This window comes from Micropterus dolomieu, linkage group LG07 (genome assembly GCF_021292245.1).
Source record: "Micropterus dolomieu isolate WLL.071019.BEF.003 ecotype Adirondacks linkage group LG07, ASM2129224v1, whole genome shotgun sequence".
Classification (NCBI taxonomy): Eukaryota; Metazoa; Chordata; class Actinopteri; order Centrarchiformes; family Centrarchidae; genus Micropterus; species Micropterus dolomieu.
The window spans coordinates 11,099,196-11,106,541 of NC_060156.1; positions in this window are offsets into that span (position 1 = coordinate 11,099,196).

The following is a 7,346-nucleotide window of genomic DNA, read 5'->3' on the forward strand; positions in this document are numbered from 1 at the left end:
TTCTGTCTGAGAAGTAAAATACTGCCGTTACATGATGCTCTTTGGCTGAAAGAAGAGCTACATTCCCAGACTCACAGCTATTCCATTGATGCTATGATTGCACACACACTTAACCATAAAAAAGAGATTCTGTAAACACTCTTTCTTATTAGTTAAGAGTGAAAGTATCACTAGCAACATGCAACACTGAACTGAACCGATAGACAGACTAATGCAAACACACACACACATGCACAGACATATACTGTTGCACAAAGCCACATGCATGCAGAGACACAAACTGCACACACAGAAGCATAGCTAGGGATTTATTGGGAACAAAGGTAGTAGTTTGTACTTTGAGGGGCACTTTGAGAGTCACTAATGTCAGAGCTAAAACTAAAACACAGCCTCCGGTAAAACACGCCCTCAGTCTGTGAGACACATACACATACACGTGCACCGAGAGTTACACTTACCTAAACAAACACACTTTCTTGCTAATGCACACCTGTTTGACGCCCATGGCCTGAACACATCTGCACTGTATCGGTCTTCTCCAAAAGAACTTTAAGTGGGAATCCATCAGGTTTGACAGCATGAGATAGAGAGATAGATAGATAGATAGATAGATAGAGAGAGAGAGAGAGAGAGAGAGAGAGAGAGAACAGAAAACACACAAAGAGGGAAAAGACAGCTGAAACAAGATAACCAAGCAAAGAAGTAGTTTGAAGTGAATTTGAGTTTGTGAATTTGTAAAGCAATTGGCCATGGGGAAATGACCTCTGCTGTGCAGTGGCCTCCTCTGAGAGAAACAGACAAGTGGCTTTGTTATTGGGCAGACAGCAGATATTGAACTCCAGCAGACTGTTTATACAACACACATCTGAGCTCTCTACAAGTTCTTCCAATGGAGCTATTTGCTTTATTCAACACTCAGAGACAGACAGAAAGGCAGGGGGACAGAGGAGCAGACCGACATTCCTTCCGAGCAAACCTGGACTAGGACAGATGTGCATTCAAAGCTAAAAATATTGGTTCTGTGAAACCGTGTGGTTGAAGAGAGAGGAGGGGTAAAGTGAAGGGCAGAGGGAGAAAGCAGGCAATAAAGCAGGCAATCCAGATGGAAAGAGAGGAGAAGAAAGAACAGTCACAGGGAGCAAGGAAGGCAGCAAAATGCGAGATGAAAAATTGCCATTCTCCTAGTGTGCTGTGGTAACGAGGTAACGAGGGGAGAGGGAGGAGGAGACTGAGCATACCTTAACATCAAAGAAGAAGGGGATTATAAATTTGACCTCTGCAGGAGACGACAATAGAGTTTGACCCCTGACATCAGTAAAGATACAGTTACTCCAAAACATCTTTAATAAACACACACTTGAACTCAGAGTGGAACAAACACAGAGAAAGTTGTTATGTGCCATTTTCAGTTTTCTGTCTCTTTTCTTTATGTTCTGCATGGCTTGCTTTGTATATTTATCTCTGCTCTGTCTCATCCAAACATTGAGTATATTACCTTAGCCTATAAAGTAAATAAAATAAAGCTATAGTTGGCTTCGCTTTTTCACAAAGTCATAGATAAGCCTGCGTGGGTGTGTTATGAAAAGGACTTAAATATTGCATATGTTTAGAATGACTCCACTACATAATAAAACACCTTTCTCTTCAGCTGGAATCACAAAGTGGAGCTAGACAAGAGGCAAGTGTCACCTTCTCCCTAATTGAGAAACTGCAGATTTGCTCTGTTTGGTCAGATTATTAGTATTCTGGTGCTGAGTGTGTGCACTGGTAGGAAGTCATATCAGCATAACCATCAAAACTGAAGAGCAGAATACAAAATTGCTACTAACAGCATCAACAAAGCTGTACTCGCCAACAGTGGCTGAAGCTGTTGGAAAAAACATTTTTCTCATTTCCTGCAGCCACCAAGGAGAAGATATTGAAGTGAGAGAAGTGAACGGTTTACTGACGTGGTGTTTTACTGGATTTCTGGATAATTGACTTCACCAGATTCAAAAATTGGCTGCCTCTTGGAGCTGCCAAAAATGCAAAATTGCATCAAGAAACATTGGCTGCATCTTATTAGTCTAATCAAATTATGTCCTTTTTCATTTTCTAGCCAATTTGACCACAATTGAAAACATCACGAGGTTAAGCAAACATAAAGGGAGGAATTTGTAGAAGTGAGGAAAAGATACGTCATCTAAAAAAGATACAACCAAAAGCACATTTATGCACTTAATATACAGGTTTCTTTCATTTTCATTTGCCTGTTCCAGTCCTTCATTGAAGTTTTATGATTTTTGGCTGTATGAAATATTTAAATCCTTCAACTCCATGTTTTTATGACTGCACCACTACGTGAAATGTAAATATTTGAATGTATTGTGCATCATTCTATCCACATTTCTCCAAAATTCAACGCAGCATGTTTGGTATATATACAAATGTTGTGATATTCAGCAGAATTTCAAATAAAGAAAGCTATGGGGGTTTGAAAAATGTTTGGCTGCACAGCATGACTTTGCATTGATTGTCGTACCAGTGGTAGCGGGATTGAAGAGGATTTACAACACAGCTACCTAATCATTTTAAGTCTGCATTTTACGTCTGTTGCTATATGTTTCTATTGTTCCACTCTTGTTAATGTCTTTACTTGCAGGGACAGAGACTGAGCCCACTTTTGCTTTGGTTTTTTGGCTTTTTGAAGATTGCCCAGAGCTAATGGTGTGAACGCTGTCAGGTATACTCAAGGCTTCTGGAACAAGCAGCCTAGAGCTATTTGGTCAGCTTCCCCAAGAAAACTTTGCACCATCACAAGGTCAAATGGGAATCCTGCTCAGTTATAATCAGCTTATCTAAGAACACATCCAGAGTGCAGAGAATATTGAGAGAATTTGCATACACAGTCACAAACACTCACACACATCCAGGTAGTTATCTACCCCTCCCAGCTGTGAGCCTACTAACCTTGCAGTTACATCACAGCTCAGAGAGACACCTGGGTGTACTTTATATAACACGCACACAAACACACACACACTCAAACACACACAAGCATGCACAGGCACATGTGCACAAAAAAGCTGAAGAATCGCATGCACACAGCTACATGCACACACCATACATAACAATGCAGATGCCTTGTGCAGGTCTGGAGCAGGCTAGATAAAATTAGGAATACATGGGTCTCGGTGGACTGTGGCTGTGCATCTGTCGAGTGAATCAGCACACAGACAGTACAGTACCTGGCTAGCTGGCTAAGTGATTCTGTTTGTCTCATCTGTCTCTACATGACCAGACTGTATAAGCAGAGCCATTTGTCTAAAGAGTCCTGTCACTGAAGGCAGAGCAGCTCCACATCCTGGATGGATAATGAGCGAATGCTGTTTGGTGACAAAAACAACTCCAGTTAGTAAGAACTGAGTAACAGTACTGCTAGAGCAAGGAAATGGTGAGCCTAGTTAGTAAACAACATTTAATTCCAAGTAATAATGTCTATTTTCCATGTTTGAGGGCAGATGTTTTTCTGAAAGCAAGGCATGTGATTGCAAATAAAAAATCAATGCTCTACTAATGCTGTGAAACTATAGTTGTCCTACGTGTAATCCATTCATATGAAGGCAGATTAAATTATGCTAAGCAGTGTAGCTTCAATCAAGCATGCAGAATTTGAATTTAAAAAATAATCCAATGCGTTGAGGCAGTTAAGCTATCACGCTTTTGAAATATCGTATTTGCCTGAGGCAGGGACTGCTGTGGCAATGTGCAGTCAGAGAGGAATTGGCACAAGTTGACAAGCATTTCTTTGTCCAATACACATCAGGGTATGAGTACAATGCTACAGGTGCTCTGTACAGTAGCTGTATCTAATTGACAGAAAAACAACAATTATACCCCTGTGGACATTGATTTGATGGTTTGAGCTTGATTTTGGGAAACAATTACACAGAAAATGCTGGTAGAAGCTACCTAAACAACTGGCACATCACCAGTGTGGCTGAGAGGACAAGGAAGAATACACATGATAAAGCTTTTAAAGGGGGAAAAAATGCAGCGAACCTGAGACTGAGGCAACGAAACGTGGCAGGAGAAAATAAAATGAGCAATAACGTGGACAATAACAAAGATGTTTCCTGCATTAATTTACAACACCCAGTAATTCAGCTCATTTTAATCTAGCTGAAAAATTCATAAATGAGGCCCAGTGGGAATACAGAGATGCGCTGCATTCTTAAACAAACACAAGCAGCTAGACAAACTTTACAGCACAGCGGGCTTCAGTGTGACACAGGAGGTCACATTGCAACACCAATGAGGCTGGTTTCTAGGCTATTTTGAGGCGACGTCGTGGTTTGAATTTAACTGACTAAAAGTTAATAATAATAATAATGACTTTGGTTGTCTGCCTGCAAAGGAACAACCAAAGAGGCAGCAGGGTGTGAGATGATCATATCGTGTCCTCTCACAATCACAGACAGTTCACACCCTCATACTGTGCCTACTCTGTGTGTGTCTCTGCGCGTATGTGAGTATGTTTGGTAAGAGAGTTTTTGCAGGGAGGAAATCAATGCAGAAAAGCCAAACTTCCTTCCTGTCTGAGCAACATCACACGCCAAAAACAACACACACATGCACACACACTGTCTATTTCCATCTGTCTATCTCACTCTCCCTCTACTTGAGGGCAGTGCACAAAGATCAGACAGGAATGGTCCTGGTGAATGGTACACACACACAAACACACACACAGACAATCCTGTCTAGCAGCAGGGCAGCCTGGGAATGGTCTTCTCATCCAAAAGAAAGAATAATGAGGCACAGTAGAAGTATTTTTTATATCTCAGCAGAGAGACTGTTAACAATGAAACATGGAGAACATTTATATATATATATATATATATATATATATATATATATATATATTATAGTTATCTATAAAAGTTACACAAAGCAGAGGAAGTCATGGCTCACTAAAATGCACAACAGGCCCAAAATGTGAGGTATCATTCTCCTGTAAGGGTGCTCTCTAAAGAAACAGCTCACACAGATGAAAATAATAATTTTGCCTGTCCTCTATGGACCAACGCCCCTGTAATCCTATGATTATTATGCTCTAAAATAAACAAAAACATTTTAAAAAGTGAAACTTTGCCCTAAACCCTCTCCTCAGGCATTCTTTCCTGCTCATAATTTATCAGGAACAATGCTGACCTCAGGTGGACCAACTGTGTCACTGCTGTTGTTTACACTCCATGAAAAGCAGCGGGCATCAGAGAAGACTGAATTATGTAGCAATTCTCCCACAGAGAGAAGTCTGATGGATCATACAATTAGAGAGAGAGAGACAGACAGAAAGATAAAAAGGGGGTTAGACAGACGAGCAAGCAGACAGGGAGACAGATAGATGTGGCAGACAGATAAACAGACAGGTAGAGTGATCCATAATGGCAAAAGAGAGGTGAGAGGGAGACAGATGGTCAACAGACAAAAAGATAGTGAGACAGACAAGCAATAAACAGACTAAATCATCCCATGCTTAATTAATTTGAGAGTGAAAACACTGTGGGGCATCTCGGCTGTTTGAAAGACAGTTAGGCGTGTAACATCACACACAACAACACACTCAAAAACCTAGACACGTGCAAAAACTGGCATGTGCACACACGACAAAGGAACCTTGTATCACCTCTTTTCACAGCTTTTTAGATGAGGAGTGAGTGAAGAAAACAGGGATGAAAAGAGCAAGGAGGGAAGTAAATGATTTGGCCGAAAAGAGGAGAGGGAGAGAGCAGTGGTTGGGAAGAGGGGGGATGGGAAAGAGAGAAACAGGGAGGAAAATTGGGGAGGGGGAGAGAGAAAGGGACGCACGAAGCAAGGATGGAGCGCAGATCACATGAGAGGAGATGAGTCCAGATGAGGTAGAGATAGATGGTAGAAGAGAATGAGAGAAATGGAGTGTGAGATGAAAAAAAGTGAAGGATGCAGACAGAAAGAGAGAGAGGAGGAGGAGGGCAGATTAGATGGAAGAAAGAGAGCCAAAAAAATAAGAGTAGTTAAATGCAGTGGAGAGGAGAGAGGAGTGGAACGAGAGAGCGCAGGCAGATGAGAAAAGAGGAGAAGAGAGAGTGGAGACGCTGTGACCTCACAATGCTCGGCTGCAATGACGCTTTGAAGATCATCTCAAGGTTGTAAGATAAGAGGGAACCCATCCAGACAGAGGAGAGGGGGGGGTGACAAAGCAATGTGGGGGGGGGGGGGGGGGGGGGTATGATAGTGAGGAGACCAACGGGAAAAAAAGAAAGGCAAACATAGCAAATATCTATAAAGCAACAAAAAAGGAGAGGAGGATGAGAGGGAGACGAAAGGAACCGTGAAGAGATGAGAAGAGGATAGTGTAATAGTGAGAGCGAAAGAGAGTGATGAAGGCCACAGAGAAAATGATTCAGTGACTCAAGTTGCTATGAGGCATGCAGTGGTGTGTGTGTGTGTGTGTGTGTGTGTGTGTGGATACATGTATTGAGTGGGTATGAGGCAGGCACGCAGTGTGTATTTATCAGTATCGGCAGACATGCAGAAATGCAAGAGTGAATGTTCAAGCATGCATTTGTGTGCGAGTATGTGTGTGTCTGTGTGTGCGCGCATGTGAGTCTGTGTGTGTCTGTTTGTGTGTGTGTGCATGTGAGTGTGTGTGCATCTTGGCAGGAGTGATTAAGTACAATGAGCCTGCCAGGCAGTAAACAACCAGGCAGGCTGTGTTCCATTCCTTAATGAGCTCCTCTTATCTGTTATCCTCTTCTCCTCTCCTCCTTCCATACATCCTTTATTTACTGTCCTTAACATTATCTCCTTCACTCCCCCTCTCCATGTCCCATTATCATTCATCAGGCATCCTTCACATGGACTCATCTTTCAATATTTCCTTGCTCAACTACTTTTTCTAACGTTCTTTTTTTAGCTTTATCTTCCTCCCGCCCCTCCTTACTTATTCCCTCGATTCCCCTAAAAAGAAAAAAGTAGGAGGAGATCACATTGTCATGGTCTTTCAGACTGTGGGATGCAACACAAGTGGGGATAATTTGGTCAGATCAGAAGCCGGAAGTCCTCTGCTTAATAGAATTTTGCTCAATAGGACCAAAGTCTTACAGTGTTTGATAAACACTAAACTAATCACATTCCCAGCCACTTGAGCTGTACTTTTTGTTTAACATGCTAACATGCTACACTAAGACGGTGAACGTGGTAAACATTAGCATGTTAGAAATTACATCGTGAGCATGTTAGCATGCTGGTGTTATTTATTGATTTTGGTGTTGTGCATATTACTTTAAGTTTCACTGTGCCTCACAGAGCCGCTAACATGGCTG